Consider the following 16634-nt stretch of genomic DNA (forward strand, 5'->3'; position numbering starts at 1 on the left):
ACCGTAGCCCCGGTCACCGTGGTCGGGGCAACGACCAATCCTTCCCTCTCGCACGGCTCGGAGCTCTTGACATTCGTTGGTGTTGTGGGTGTGGAGGTCGTGGTACACACAGTACCGACTGCCCTTGGAAGGTTTGGGATGATCTTGGCCCCGCTTGGTGTCTGGTTCTGCCGCCAGCACGGCAGCCCCCTTGCGCTTCACATCCTTGGCCTTGGGCTTCTTCTCTTCTGGATCTGCGGCAGGCAGCTCGAGGAGGGAGAGACGCCCTTCCTCAGCCCTGGCGCACTTGGTTGCCAAGTTGAACAACTCCAAGGAAGTGCACAGGTCTTCATGCATCGCTAGCTCCTCCTTCATCTTGACATCGCGCACGCCGTCGAAGAAGGCCGAGATGATGGCCTCCTCGGTCACCTTGGGAATCTTGAGGCGTGCATTGTTGAAGCACTGGATGTACTTCTGCAGGGTCTCTTCGGGTTGTTGCTTGATGCGGCGCATGTCGCTCACGGCGGGTGGCCGGTCGCGAGTACCTTGGAAGTTGGCAATGAAGCGGGTGCACATCTCGTCCCAGGAGGAGATCGTGCAAGGAGCCAGGTTCAGGAACCAGGTGCGTGCCCCGTCCTTGAGCGCCATGGGAAACCAGTTCGCCATGACCTTCTCGTCTCCGTTGGCAGCTTCGATGCCTAGCTCATAGAGCTGGAGAAACTCCGCATGGTCGGCCGTGCCATCGTAACGAGGAGGCAGGTCTGGCTTGAACTTGCCGGGACACGCGACGCGGCGTAGCTCGGCGGTGAAGGCACAGCAGCCTGCTGTGGCCACGGGAGGCCTTGGGTGATGGAGAGCTTGGTCTTGCATGTCCCCACGCGCTGCAGCTAGGAGCAGCATGGGGTCTTGACGTGCGGGAGCAGGAGCATGGTTGCGACGTGCTGGAGCAGGGAGCGCCCGGGCAGCTTCTTGCGGGCGAGGGACTTCTTGGCAGCTCTGCTCTTGTCACGCTGGCACCTGACAGAGCGGGTTCACCCAGGGGCCACGCGCCTTGGAGCCATGGCGCCTTCTTGAGAAGGAGGCGGCTGGGGCGCCCCGGGAGCTTCGTCGCCCGCGCAGGGCGGGGTGCGGCGTAGTGGAACGGACGGTGCAGGAGAGCCCCCTGCGGCGCGGACGATCTCGGCGACGCGGTTGAGCCATTCTTCGTAGACATCGTCGATGGGACGGTAGTGCAGGAGCTCGTTTGCCGCGATGAGCGCAGCTCGAGCCTCCATGGGTGCGCGGAGCATGCGGGACGAAGAACCAGCTGGGGTGAGCGAAGGAGTAGCGGTGCGGCCGTCTTGCCGCACGGACGGATGCTGAGACGACGCTTGCTGCTCATCCCCCGCCGGGCCGGTGGCGGCGTTGACGGTAGGTGACGGGGAACGGCGAGGGCGCCCGCCGACAGGAGCCGTCTAGGCGACGCGGGAAGCGAGAGCGTCCCGGCGCTCGGCGCGGGCCCGACGAGCGTCAGACATGGACGCGATGGTCGGAGGAGAACGGGGTGGTGGAAGAGGAATTCCGGCGCACCCCTACTTGGCGCGCCAAATGTCGGATTTCGTGTTCCGGCAGACCCTTGAGGTTCGAACACTGGGGTGCGCATGGAGATTTCGCCTTCTACCTACCTGCACCCCTCCACCTTGCTAAGATCTAAGCTATGGAAAGAACAACACAAGAGACACAGGGTTTATACTGGTTCGGGCCACCGTTGTGGTGTAATTGTTGGGGAACGTAGTAATTTCAAAAAATTTCCTACGCACACGCAAGATCATGGTGATGCATAGCAACGAGAGGGGAGAGTGTTGTCTACGTACCCTCGTAGACCGAAGCGGAAGCATTGACGCAACGTAGAGGAAGTAGTCGTACGTCTTCCCTATCCGACCGATCCAAGCACCGTTACTCCGGCACCTCCGAGTTCTTGGCACACGTTCAGCTCGATGACGATCCCCGGGCTCCGATCCAGCAAAGCGTCGGGGAGGGGTTCCTTAAGCATGACGGCATGGTGACGATCTTGATGTTCTACCGTCGCAGGGCTTCGCCTAGGCACTGCAACAATATGACCGAGGTGGAATATGATGGAGGGGGGCACCGCACAACACACGGCTAAGGAACGATCACGAAGATCAACTTGTGTGTCTATGGGGTGCCCACTGCCCCCGTATATAAAGGAGTAGAGGAGGGGAGGGCCGGCCCTCTCTATGGCGCGCCCTAGGGGAGTCCTACTCCCACCCGGAGTAGGATTCCCCCTTTCCTAGTCCAACCAGGAGTCTTTCCAAGTATTAGGAGTAGGAGACAAGAAGGGGAAGGGAGAAGGGAAGGAAGGAGGGGGCGCAGCCCCTCCCCCTAGTCCAATTCGGACTAGGCCTTGGGGGGGCGCGGCCTGCCCTAGGCAGCCCCTCTCTCTTTCCCGTATGGCCCAATAAGGCCCAATACTTCTCCCGGCGAATTCCCGTAACTCTCCGGTACTCCGAAAAATACCAATCCACTCGGAACCTTTCCGATGTCCGAATATAGTCGTCCAATATATCGATCTTTATCCTCGACCATTTCAAGACTCCTCGTCATGTTCCCGAACTCATCCGGGACTCCGAACTCCTTCGGTACATCAAAACTCCTAAACTCATTATATAACTGTCATTGAAACCTTAAGCGTGCGGACCTTATGGTTCGAGAACAATGTAGACATGACCGAGACATGTTTCCGGTCAATAACCAATAGCGGGACCTGGATGCCCATATTGGCTCCTACATATTCTACGAAGATCTTTATCGGTCAGACCGCATAACAACATACATTGTTCCCTTTGTCATCGGTATGTTACTTGCCCGAGATTCGATCGTCGGTATCTCAATACCTAGTTCAATCTCGTTACCGGCAAGTCTTTACTCGTTCCGTAATACATCATCTCGCAACTAACTCATTAGTTGCAATGCTTGCAAGGCTTAAGTGATGTGCATTACCGAGAGGGCCCAGAGATACCTATCCGACATTCGGAGTGACAAATCCTAATCTCGAAATACGCCAACCCAACATGTACCTTTGGAGACACCTGTAGAGCTCCTTTATAATCACCCAGTTACGTTGTGACGTTTGGTAGCACACAAAGTGTTCCTCCGGCAAACGGGAGTTGCATAATCTCATAGTCATAGGAACATGTATAAGTCATGAAGAAAGCAATAGCAACATACTAAACGATCGGGTGCTAAGCTAATGGAATGGGTCATGTCAATCAATCAGATCATTCACCTAATGATGTGATCCCGTTAATCAAATAACAACTCTTTGTCCATGGTTAGGAAACATAACCATCTTTGATTAACGAGCTAGTCAAGTAGAGGCATACTAGTGACACTCTGTTTGTCTATGTATTCACACATGTATTATGTTTCTGGTTAATACAATTCTAGCATGAATAATACACATTTATGATGATATAAGGAAATAAATAATAACTTTATTATTGCCTCTAGGGCATATTTCCTTCAGTCTCCCACTTGCACTAGAGTCAATAATCTAGATCACATCACCATGTGATTAACATCGATAGTTCACATCATCATGTGATTAACACCTAAAGGGTTTACTAGATTCAGTAATCTAGTTCACATCGCTATGTGATTAACACTCAAAGAGTACTAAGGTGTGATCATGTTTTGCTTGTGAGAGAATTTTAGTCAACGGGTCTATCATATTCAGATCCGTACGTATTTTGCAAATATCTATATCAACAATGCTCTACACGGAGCTACTCTAGCTAATTGCTCCCACTTTCAATATGTATCTAGATCGATACTTAGAGTCATCTAGATTAGTGTCAAAACTTGCATCGACGTAACCCTTTACGACGAACCTTTTTGTCACCTCCATAATCGAGAAACATATCCTTATTCCACTAAGGATAATTTTGACCGCTGCCCAGTGATCTACTCCTAGATCACTATTGTACTCCCTTGCCAAAATCAGTGTAGGGTATACAATAGATCTGGTACACAACATGTCATACTTTATAGAACCTATGGCCAAGGCATAGGGAATGACTTTCATTCTCTTTCTATCTTATGTCGTGGTCAGGCTTTGAGTCTTACTCAATTTCACCCCTTGTAACACAGGCAAGAACTCTTTCTTTGACTGTTCCATTTTGAACTACTTCAAAATCTTGTCAAGGTATGTACTCATTGAAAAAACTTATCAAGCGTCTTGATCTATCTCCATAGATCTTTGATGCTCAATATGTAAGCAGCTTCACTGAGGTCTTTCTTTGAAAAAACTCCTTTCAAACACTCCTTTATGCTTTGTAGAATAATTCTACATTATTTCCGATCAACAATATATCATTCACATATACTTTATTAGAAATGTTGTAGTGCTCCCACTCACTTTCTTGTAAATACAGGCTTTACCGCAAGTATGTATAAAACTATATGCTTTGATCAACTCATCAAAGCGTATATTCCAACTCCGAGACGCTTGCACCAATCCATAGATGGATCACTAGAGCTTACACACTTTGTTAGCATCCTCTGGATCGATAAAACCTTCAGGTTGCATCATATACAACTCTTCTTCCAGAAATCCATTCAGGAATGCAGTCTTTACATCCATTTGCCAGATTTCATAAAATGTGGCAATTTGCTAACATGATTCGGACAGACTTAAGCATAGATACGAGTGAGAAACTCTCATCGTAGTCAACACCTTGAACTTGTCGAAAACCGTTTGCGACAATTTTAGCTTTGTAGATACTAACACTACTATCAGCGTATGTCTTCCTCTTGAAGATCCATTTATTTTCTATGGCTTGCCGATCATCGGGCAAGTCAACCAAAGTCCATACTTTATTCTGATACATGGATCCCATCTCTGATTTCATGGCCTCAAGCCATTTTGCGGAATCTGGGCTCACCATCGCTTCTTCATAGTTCGTAGGTTCATCATGATCTAGTAGCATGATTTCCAGAACAGGATTACCGTACCACTCTAGCGCGGATCTTACTCTGGTTGATCTACAAGGTTCAGTAGTATCTTGTTCTGAAGTTACATGATCATCATCATTAGCTTCCTCACTAATTGGTGTAGTAGTCACAGGAACAGATTTCTGTGATGAACTACTTTCCAATAAGGGAGCAGGTACAGTCACCTCGTCAAGTTCTACTTTCCTCCCACTCACTTCTTTCGAGAGAAACTCCTTCTCTAGAAAGGATCCATTCTTAGCAACGAATATCTTGCCTTCGGATCTGTGATAGAAGGTGTACCCAACTGTCTCCTTTGGGTATCCTATGAAGACACATTTCTCCGATTTGGGTTTGAGCTTATCAGGATGAAACTTTTTCATATAAGCATCGCAACCCCAAACTTTAAGAAACGACAACTTTGGTTTCTTGCCAAACCATAGTTCATATTGTGTCGTCTCAACGGACTTAGATGGTGCCCCTTTTTAACGTGAATGCAGCTGTCTCTAATGCATCATCCCAAAACGATATTGGTAAATCGGTAAGAAACATCATAGATTGTACTATATCCAATAAAGTACGGTTATGACGTTCGGACACACCATTATGCTGTGGTGTTCCAGGTGGCATGAGTTTGTGAAACTATTCCACATTGTTTTAATTAAAGACCAAACTCGTAACTCAAATATTTGTCTCCGCGATCAGATCATAGAAACCTTATTTTCTTGTCACGATGATTTTCCACTTCACTCTGAATTTCTTTGAACTTTTCAAATGTTTCAGACTTATGTTTCATCAAGTAGATATACCCATATCTGCTCAAATCATCTGTGAAGGTCAGAAAATAACGATACCCGCCGCGAGCCTTAACACTCATCGGATCGCATACATTAGTATGTATTATTTCCAATAAGTCAGTTGCTCGCTCCATTGTTCCGGAGAACGGAGTCTTAGTCATCTTGCCCATGAGGCATGGTTCGCAAGCATCAAGTGATTCATAATCAAGTGATTCCATAAGCCCATCAGCATGGAGTTTCTTCATGCGCTTTACACCAATATGACCTAAATGGCAGTGCCACAAATAAGTTGCACTATCATTATTAACTTTGCATCTTTTCGTTTCAATATTATGAATATGTGTATCACTATGATCGAGATCCAACGAACCATTTTCATTGGGTGTGTAACCATATAAGGTTTTATTCATGTAAATAGAACAACAATTTATTCTCTTACTTAAATGAATAACCGTATTGCAATAAACATGATCAAATCATATTCATGCTCAACGCAAACACCAAATAACACTTATTTAGTTTCAACACTAATCCCGAAAGTATAGGGAGAGTGCGATGGTGATCATATCAATCTTGGAACTACTTCCAACACACATCGTCACCTCGACTTTTACTAGTTTCTGTTTATTCTGCAACTCCCGTTTCGAGTTACTACTCTTAGCAACTGAACCAGTATCAAATACTGAGGGGTTGCTATAAACGCTAGTAAAGTACACATCAATAACATGTATATCAAATATACTTATGTTCACTTTGCCATCCTTCTTATCCGCCAAATACTTGGGGCAGTTCCGCTTCCAGTGACCAGTCCCTTTGCAGTAGAAGCACTTAGTCTCAGGCTTAGGACCAAGCTTGGGCTTCTTCACATGAGCAGCAACTTGCTTGCCGTTCTTCTTGAAGTTCCCCTTCTTCCCTTTGCCCCTTTTATTGAAACTAGTGGTCTTGTCTACCATCAACACTTGATGCTCTTTTTTTGATTTCTACCTTCAGCGATTTCATCATCATGAAAAGCTCGGGAGTCGTTTTCGTCATCCCTTGCATACTATAGTTCATCATGAAGTTCTTACTAACTTGGTGATGGTGACTAGAGAATTCTGTCAATCACTATCTTATCTGGAAGATTAACTCCCACTTGATTCAAGCGATTGTAGTACCCAGACAATCTGAGCACATGCTCACTAGTTGAGCGATTCTCCTCCATCTTTTGGCTATAGAACTTGTTGGAGACATCATATCTCTCAACTCGGGTATTTGCTTGAAATATTAACTTCAACTCCTGGAACATCTCATATGGTCCATGATGTTCAAAACGTCTTTTGAAGTCCCGATTCTAAGCCGTTAAGCATGGTGCACTAAACTATTAAGCAGTCATCATATTGAGCTAGCCAAACGTTCATAACGTCTGCATCTGCTCCTGCAATAGATCTGTCACCTAGCGGTGCATCAAGGACATAATTCTTCTGTGCAGCAATGATGATAAACCTCAGATCACGGATCCAATCCGCATCATTGCTACTAACATCTTTCAACACAATTTTCTCTAGGAACATATCAAAATAAACACAGGGAAGCAACAACGCGAGCTATTGATCTACAACATGATTTGCAAAATACTACTAGGACTAAGTTCATGATAAATTTAAGTTCAATTAATCATATTACTTAAGAACTCCCACTTAGATAGACATCCCTCTAATCCTCTAAGTGATCACGTGATCCAAATCAACTAAACCATGTCCGATCATCACGTGAGATGGAGTAGTTTCATTGGTGAACATGACTATGTTGATCATATCTACTATATGATTCACGCTCGACCTTTCGGTCTCCGTGTTCCGAGGCCACATCTGTATATGCTTGGCTCGTCAAGTATAACCTGAGTATTCCGTGTGTGCAACTGTTTTTCACCCAGTGTATTTGAACGTAGAGCCTATCACACCCGATCATCACGTGGTGTCTCAGCACGAAGAACTTTCGCAATGGTGCATACTCAGGGAGAACACTTCTTGATAATTAGTGAGAGATCATCTTAAAATGCTACCGTCAATCAAAGCAAGATAAGATGTATAAAAGATAAACATCACATGCAATCAATATAAGTGATATGATATGGCCATCATCATCTTGTGCTTGTGATCTCCATCTTCGAAGCACCGTCGTGATCACCATCGTCACCGGTGCGTCACCTTGATCTCCATCGTAGCATCGTTGTCGTCTCGCCAATCTTATGCTTCCACGACTATCGCTACCGCTTAGTGATAAAGTAAAGCATTACAGCGCGATTGCATTGCATACAATAAAGCGACAACCATATGGCTCCTGCCAGTTGCCGATAACTCGGTTACAAAACATGATCATCTCATACAATAAAATTAAGCATCATGTCTTGACCATATCACATCACAACATGCCCTGCAAAAACAAGTTAGACGTCCTCTACTTTGTTGTTGCAAGTTTTACGTGGCTGCTACTGGGCTTAGCAAGAACCGTTCTTACCTACGCATCAAAACCACAACGATAGTTTGTCAAGTTGGTGCTGTTTTAACCTTCGCAAGGACCGGGCGTAGCCACACTCGGTTCAACTAAAGTTGGAGAAACTGACATCCGCTAGCCACCTTTGTGCAAAGCACGTCGGGAGAACCGGTCTCGCGTAAGCGTACGCGTAATGTCGGTCCGGGCCGCTTCGTCCAACAATACCGCCGAACCAAAGTATGACATGCTGGTAAGCAGTATGACTTATATCGCCCACAACTCACTTGTGTTCTACTCGTGCATATAACATCAACACATAAAACCTAGGCTCGGAAGCCACTGTTGGGGAACGTAGTAATTTCAAAAAAATTCCTAAGCACACGCAAGATCATGGTGATGCATAGCAATGAGAGGGGAGAGTGTTGTCTACGTACCCCCGTAGACCGAAGCGGAAGCGTTGACGCAACATGGAGGAAGTAGTCGTACGTCTTCCCGATCCGACCGATCCAAGCACCGTTACTCCGGCACCTCCGAGTTCTTGGCACACGTTCAGCTCGATGACGATCCCTGGGCTCCGATCCAGCAAAGCGTTGGGGAGGAGTTCCGTCAGCACGACGACGTGGTGACGATCTTGATGTTCTACCGTCGCAGGGCTTCGCCTAGGCACTGCAACAATATGACCGAGGTGGAATATGGTGGAGGGGGGCACCACACACGGCTAAGGAACGATCACAAAGATCAACTTGTGTGTCTATGGGGTGCCCCCTGCCCCCGTATATAAAGGAGTGGAGGAGGGGAGGGCCGGCCCTCTCTATGGCGCGCGCTAGGGGAGTCCTACTCCCACCTCGAGTAGGATTCCCCCTTTCCTAGTCCAACTAGGAGTCCTTCCAAGTATTAGGAGTAGGAGACAAGGAAGGGGAAGGGAGAAGGGAAGGAAGGAGGGGGCGCAGCCCCTCCCCCTAGTCCAATTCGGACTAGGCCTTGGGGGGGGCGCGGCCTGCCCTAGGCAGCCCCTCTCTCTTTCCCGTATGGCCCAATAAGGCCCAATACTTCTCCCGGCGAATTCCCGTAACTCTCCGGTACTCCGAAAAATACCCGAATCACTCGGAACCTTTCCGAAGACCGAATATAGTCGTCCAATATATCGATCTTTACGTCTCGACCATTTCGAGACTCCTCGTCATGTTCCCGATCTCATCCGGGACTCCGAACTCCTTCGGTACATCAAAACTCCTAAACTCATTATATAACTGTCATTGAAACCTTAAGCGTGCGGACCCTACGGTTCGAGAACAATGTAGACATGACCGAGACACGTTTCCGGTCAATAACCAATAGCGGGACCTGGATGCCCATATTGGCTCCTACATATTCTACGAAGATCTTTATCGGTCAGACCGCATAACAACATACGTTGTTCCCTTTGTCATCGGTATGTTACTTGCCCGAGATTCGATCGTCGGTATCTCAATACCTAGTTCAATCTCGTTACCGGCAAGTCTTTACTCGTTCCGTAATACATCATCTCGCAACTAACTCATTAGTTGCAATGCTTGCAAGGCTTAAGTGATGTGCATTACCGAGAGGGCCCAAAGATACCTCTCCGACATTCGGAGTGACAAATCCTAATCTCGAAATACGCCAACCCAACATGTACCTTTGGAGACACCTGTAGAGCTCCTTTATAATCACCCAGTTACGTTGTGACGTTTGGTAGCACACAAAGTGTTCCTCCGGCAAACGGGAGTTGCATAATCTCATAGTCATAGGAACATGTATAAGTCATGAAGAAAGCAATAGCAACATACTAAACGATCGGGTGCTAAGCTAATGGAATGGGTCATGTCAATCAGATCATTCACCTAATGATGTGATCCCGTTAATCAAATAACAACTCTTTGTCCATGGTTAGGAAACATAACCATCTTTGATTAACGAGCTAGTCAAGTAGAGGCATACTAGTGACACTCTGTTTGTCTATGTATTCACACATGTATTATGTTTCCGGTTAATACAATTCTAGCATGAATAATAAACATTTATCATGATATAAGGAAATAAATAATAACTTTATTATTGCCTCGAGGGCATACAATTCTTCCGGATAACCCATGCAGAGAGGTAGGACTGGCAGAGTCACAATTATGAATGGAGAACTCCTCAAGAGTACTCTGATTGTGATCTTTTGGTTCAAATAAGTTCTGTCATATTGGCTCATGGTATTGGAAGAACGATATACCACAGACCTTGAGGACTATCGCAAAGGTTACTAATATCCTAAAGGAACTAGCAACACTATCAACAAGAGGTAAAGTAGAGTGAATCTCGGGTTCAAGAACCCATGAATAGAATACCTACCACTACATGGCATCACGGGATGCTTTTGAGAATAATGGCCAGAATGACACACTGGGAATACAAAACATGGCTAGATCACTAGGTGACTCCCTAAAACACCTAGGGTCATAGTAATAGCTCCAACATATATGTCGAGGCAACAGAGTACCTCAACTCACCGATTAGTGTGATTAAACTGGCCCAAAAGGACATCGGGAACTGGGAGGAAGGATTTGCAAATGCATCAGATTGTTTAGAAACCTGGGATGACTCGGACAACATAACAGCTATAATTGCTCATAAAGATTTGAGGCAACCTGCAAAAATGGTGGCATAACCACTCAACTATATCATATCAGGGTTCTGAGGCCATTTAACAACACACCGGGGTAGAAGAAACTGAACTGAGGCTTGAGACCAATAATCCTACGAGTCTACGGATTAGTAACACGTGATCCTAATAGAAAGATGAGAAGCCTAGTTAATAATCCCCGTAGAAGAGAAGAGGATGACTCAGATCAGAAGGGCATAAGATATAAGGAGTAAAAAGAGCCTTACGTTCCCTTCCACAATCAATTCCCTTACATAACTAAAGCATTTCTAGACTCAACTTCGACCAGTTTGGCTTGGTAATCCTACAGGCAGTCAGGCTCTGATACCAAAGCTGTCAGGACCCCGACCCTAAGTCACACCGATCTAGCATGTAACACGTCATATCACTTTGCGGCCTCACGCACGGTATTCCCACGGGTGCCACCTTACCTGGCCCGGGACCGTTTGCGCCTTTTGGCTCACGTATATGATAGTGTCGCTAGCGTCCATATGACAAAGAACCCGGGCCGACATGGCTAGTCGTGAACCTAAAGCGACACTAACCTATGGGGACAGGCATACATGAATCACATCGAGCATGTCGGTCAGCAGCGTGTGAATCCGGGCTGTAGCACTGGGCTAACAGGACTCCGGGAACCCGGGCTGTAGCAGGCTAGGCAGGACTCCGGATGTCACCGCGTGACATTTCCTCGAAGGGACAGACACAGGAACGAAGTGAAACACATGCCGGCCAGTCAAGTGTCCTAAGCAGTAGTGTTGGGCTAGCAGGACTCCGGTGAACCGGGCTGTAGCGGACTACTATGGCTCATGGAAGCACTATACTACATTTCCCCATAAGAGAGGCTGCCAAGGATAAACAACTAGATTGTCGGATCCCACACATACCAAGCATTTCAATCATACACACAATATGCTCGATATGTGTAAATACAACATGGCATCACAACATAACTCTACAACTCAAGTATTTATTCATTAGGCTCGGAGGAGCGAGATATTACAAATATGGGTCTCATGACCCAACATTCAGAGCATACAGGTCAAACACATGCGGAAGCTTAACATGTCTGAGTACAGACATCTACAAATGAAAAAGACTAAAGCTTGACTATTTACAAGACCCTCCCAAGGGTACAAGATCGTAGCTGAGGTATCAAGCTAAACGTCGAAGTCCACGCGGAACTACTAGCGAGACTGAAGCCTCTCTGCAAAACATAAATTAAGAAAACGTGAGTACAATTGTACTCAGCAAGACTTACATCGGAACTAACTACATATGCATCGGTAATCAACAAAGGGGTGGTGGAGTTTGACTGCAGCAAGCCAGCTTTGACTCCAGTGGCTATCCTAAACTACGACTGCAAGCACTCTTTTGTGGTGGCGCACACGAGTCCACCTATTCACCATACCAATACACCACTATGGATCCGCTCCCGTCTCCCTACGAGAATGCCATCCATAGCACTCACACTTATCTTGCACATTTTAGAGTATCCACTTTCACTTGTCTATGAACTATGCAAGGGGTCCAAGTTTCCATATCCGAGGAATCCGGCTATTCGAATAGATAATGATAACCCTGCAGGGGTGTACTTCTTCACACACGCTCCCACCACTTACCACCATATACACGTCATGTATCTCGCGACCTTCAAGCGGAAGCCTGGCGATGGTGTCGGCCACGGCCTACCTAAACACTTAAGTCTCTAGTCCAGGTTTATCGCCTATCCAGGTTCCATCCGCAGGGAGTCCGGCCGAGGTTTCCACATACGGCCCCGAACGATGTGAACAGGGTTCCCGAGACACCAAACGGGCGCCCGGTACACCGTGCCACGGTGTATCTACCGCAACATAGCCCACCCCTAGGGTCAGCGCTACGCACAGCCGCCAACACATAACCTACAAACACCAGAAACTAGTTGCAACTCCTGGACAGAGTACTAGGGTGATTAAGAAGCCGAGAGGGTCAATAAGGATCCCAATGAGTGGTAGTAGCTGTTCATGGATCACAGACACAGAACTCAGTTCCTGAGGACGGCTGCAATGAGACAACCCACCATGTACTCCTACATGGCCTCTCACCGCTACCTTTACCAAAAACGTATTCACACACTTAGCTCACACAAGTAGGACATGTTCACACACCTCCGATTCATTCCCGATGAATCAGACCTGACGCAACTCTATGCAATAGCAGGCATGACAAACAAGCATGAATGAGTAGGCACATCAGGGCTCAAACAACTCCTACTCATGCTAGTGGGTTTCATCTATTTACTATGGCAATGACAGGTCATGCAGAGGATAAGGGGTTCAACTACCGCAACAAGTAACAGATGAATCATTGTTGTCCTAATGAAGTAAAAGAGAGCATGAGCGAGAGAGTGGGGTTGTATCGGAATGAACAAGGGGGTTTTGCTTGCCTGGCACTTCTGAAGATAACATTGAGTCTTCATCAGTGTCAACGATCACAGCGTCGGAGCAGCGTCTACCGAGAGGGGACAATTACCGGCAAACAAGGAAGAACACAATCAATGCGATGCAACAATATGATGCATGATCATGACATGGCAATATGCTGTTGATTGAGCTAATGCAACTAACAACAAGTTAAATGGAGTTGGTTTGAACACTAGGTTCAAATTCAAATTCAAACTATGAATTCAAATAGTGCATTATCATGTTTTGGTCTAAACAGTGAGGTTAAGTTGTTCAAACATGCATGAAAATGCCATAAACAGATTCCTTGAATTTTTCTGATAATTTTTCATATATAATTTATTTCATTTGGAGTTACGGTTGATTTTCTATGATTTTTAGAAGTTTTGGGCATTTTCTGGAATTTTCTGAATTAATTTAAATCCAGAAAGTGCTTTACTATGTCAGCATGACCTCACAGTGATGTCAGCAGGTCAACGGCTCGGTCCAGGTCAAACCTGACGTGCGGGACCCATATGTCACTGACTCAGCTAATTAATATGGTTAAATGACCTTAAATTAAGCCTAACTAAAATGTCAATGGGGTCGGGGCCCACATGTCAGCGGCTAACCTAACTAAATTAGTGTTAGTTTAACTCCTAATCTAGGTTTGACCAGGGGGCCGGGACCACGTGGTCAAATGGGTCAACCCCACCGGCGACATGACGCCGGCGAGGCCCGAGACGGGGGTGCGGCTCGGAAACACGCTACAGGGCACGGGCGAGGCTGTTTTTGGGCTTGTTAGAAAGCTCTTGCTAGCGCGCGTCTAGTGGTGGTGGAGGCCGGGCCTATGGTGGCCGGAGACAACGACGGCGAGCTCCAAGGCGGCAGCCGGAGTTCGGGAGTTGAGCGGATCGGCGTTGCAGGGAACGGAAGGAGCCGCGGGCGGTCGCGGTCGACTACTGGGAACGTGCTGAGCACGGTGGCGCGCTCGGTTGCGAGCTTGCGCGGCTGTGGTCACGGTGGCGGCATGGCCGGCGGAGCCAAGCTCTCGGGCTCGACGTGAACGGGTGCTACGATGAGCTAGTGGGCATGGGAGTAGGGGGGGTCGGTAGAGGAGCTCACCGCGAGTTCAGAGGTGGCTTCGGCGAGCTCGGGGAGGGGCTGGTGGTGACGAGAGGTCGCCGGCGATCTCGGTGGCCGAACGAAGAGGCGGCGGCGGTGGCGGTGTTGCAGCGCGTCCGGGGCCTCGTGGCTCATCGAGGAGGTAGAGAACGAAGTGGCGGAGCCTCTGGGCGCGTCGGTGAGGCGTGGGGTGGCCGGTGGCCACGGCGGTGCCCGTCGGCGGCGACGGTTACGCTCGGCGGTTGCGCGTAAGAGAAACGGAGGAGGGGATGAGCGAGGGAGAGTGCGAGGGGTTCCAGGGGCATGCGTGGCGGCGTTGGGGATGTCCAGGGCGACGAGGGGGCAGCCAGGCAGGCAGCTGCCGGCGTGGCATGCCGCGGCGCCGTGGCTGTCTTCTCCTCTGCCTTCTGGCAGGAGGAAGAAGACGCCCCTGCCCTCGGTGGGCTGGGCCAGTTGGCTGGGCTGCCAGCTGGGCCGGCCAGGTGGGCTGCAGGTGAGATTACTCTCTCTCTCTCTCTCTTAATTCTGTTTCTGTTTTCTATTTATGTTATTTTGTTTTGATTTAGTTTAAATACTAAATTATTTTATAAAATCCTGAAAATAAATATGTGACTAGAACTAAAATATCCCAAACCACATAAAATGTTCCAGAATTATTGGACATATATTAATTATATAAAGAATATATATCCAATGCAAATAGTTATTGAATTAAATCAAAGACCCAAAATAAATATCTCTGAGATTCCAAAAATATTGTTTTAAGTTTTACCTCTTGCCAATATTTTCAGAGACTAAGAGGAACATTTTCTTGGACTTCTTTGAAAAGATTTTAATGTTGATTATTTTTGATGTGATTTATGAGGGTTTCAACTAACCTCAATCCAACTTTCAGAATTTAGACATAATGCATGATGCTCACTCAGGTAAATAGCTACAAGCAAATTCTAGGGCTGTGACAACACTGCGCGTGTTGTCGCCCGCCTGGCACCCTTGGTCGTCATGGCTTGCGTCACAGGCACCTCGTGAGGTACCCCGCCTTGATCTCTCCGCCTCCTCGCGAGCCAGCCTGATGAGGCCGTGCCTGGGGAAGCTTCGTGTCGTCCGCCCCGCGAGGCTTGGCCCCTCGCGAGGGTCTTGGGTTTGTGTTAATGAAGACGGGCCGTGCTGGGCCCCCCTTTGAGCCACGCCGCAGGCCGCAGGCAGGCAAGTCTGGGGACCCCCGTTCCCAGAACGCCGACAGTCTCAGAAAACAAACAAGAGGTATGGTCACATACACTCATCCCTCTGCTTATATCACATAAACATCATTCAACCATAATTTTACAAGACAGACATTCATAAATGACCCATGATGCACTTTCTCAATAGCTACTTTTTCATGATGTCGGGAAGATCAAACACACAAGACGGCCGACAAATTGAAGGTATGGCAACAACTCCAGCAACTTGCATCCAATATACGCCAGCGACACCCAAACGATCACAGGCATAAAGAAACGTCCAACGAACTGAAGACACAACATCAGCACCATCAGCCTCAGGTAATATCCCGATGCAATTCTTCATGTGTGTGCCTGCATTTTGATCTCAGCTCAACATTGCGTCAAAACTCTTCTCATACTGAACTATAAAGCTCTTTTTTTCATGCATCCTAACACTACCATGATAATAATGTGAAAGCTACAAAAAGAGCAACATGGTTGAACAATTATTGATTTTTAGTTCCCTACCAGATAAACAACATTAATCTCCAGATGTACTGTATGTGACAACGTCCATTTAGTCATCACCAAATGCACTTGCATGCCTGCAAAGGCAAAACACTATTAAGTACTCTCTCTGTAGAGATATAAGATTGTTTAGATCACTACTTTAGTAATCTAAACGCTCTTATATTTCTTTACGGAGGGATTACAAAATAAATTATATTACATGATACTATGTTAAGAAAACTATACGCACTGATGAAATCACATTTGCAGATATGAGAGTCCAACATAGGTTAGACCCAGCAGCTCACCAGACAAAAAGAAAGAAAGAACAACCTCTAAACTGAAGGAGTACAAAGCGGACAAGGACTACAGAGGGAAGAAGAAATGCGAACACAGAGCCTCCTAAACGATTGAGAAAGGCTAATGCTGAAGAAGATAGGGAATTGAAGCGCGCTAGAAGCGAAACCAA

The 16634-nt window shown here is 47.1% G+C and overlaps 1 long non-coding RNA gene across 1 annotated transcript; it reads right to left on the reverse strand.

Moving 5' to 3' along the window:
• Nucleotides 1-15718: 15718 nt before the first annotated feature.
• LOC125541790 lies at nucleotides 15719-16233 on the reverse strand. Its single transcript, XR_007297649.1, has 2 exons — nucleotides 16184-16233; nucleotides 15719-16027 (listed from the first exon to the last, which is right to left on the reverse strand). It is a non-coding gene; the product is annotated as an uncharacterized LOC125541790 (long non-coding RNA).
• Nucleotides 16234-16634: the final 401 nt, after the last annotated feature.

Source organism: Triticum urartu, chromosome 2, assembly GCF_003073215.2.
Source record: "Triticum urartu cultivar G1812 chromosome 2, Tu2.1, whole genome shotgun sequence".
Lineage (NCBI taxonomy): Eukaryota > Viridiplantae > Streptophyta > Magnoliopsida > Poales > Poaceae > Triticum > Triticum urartu.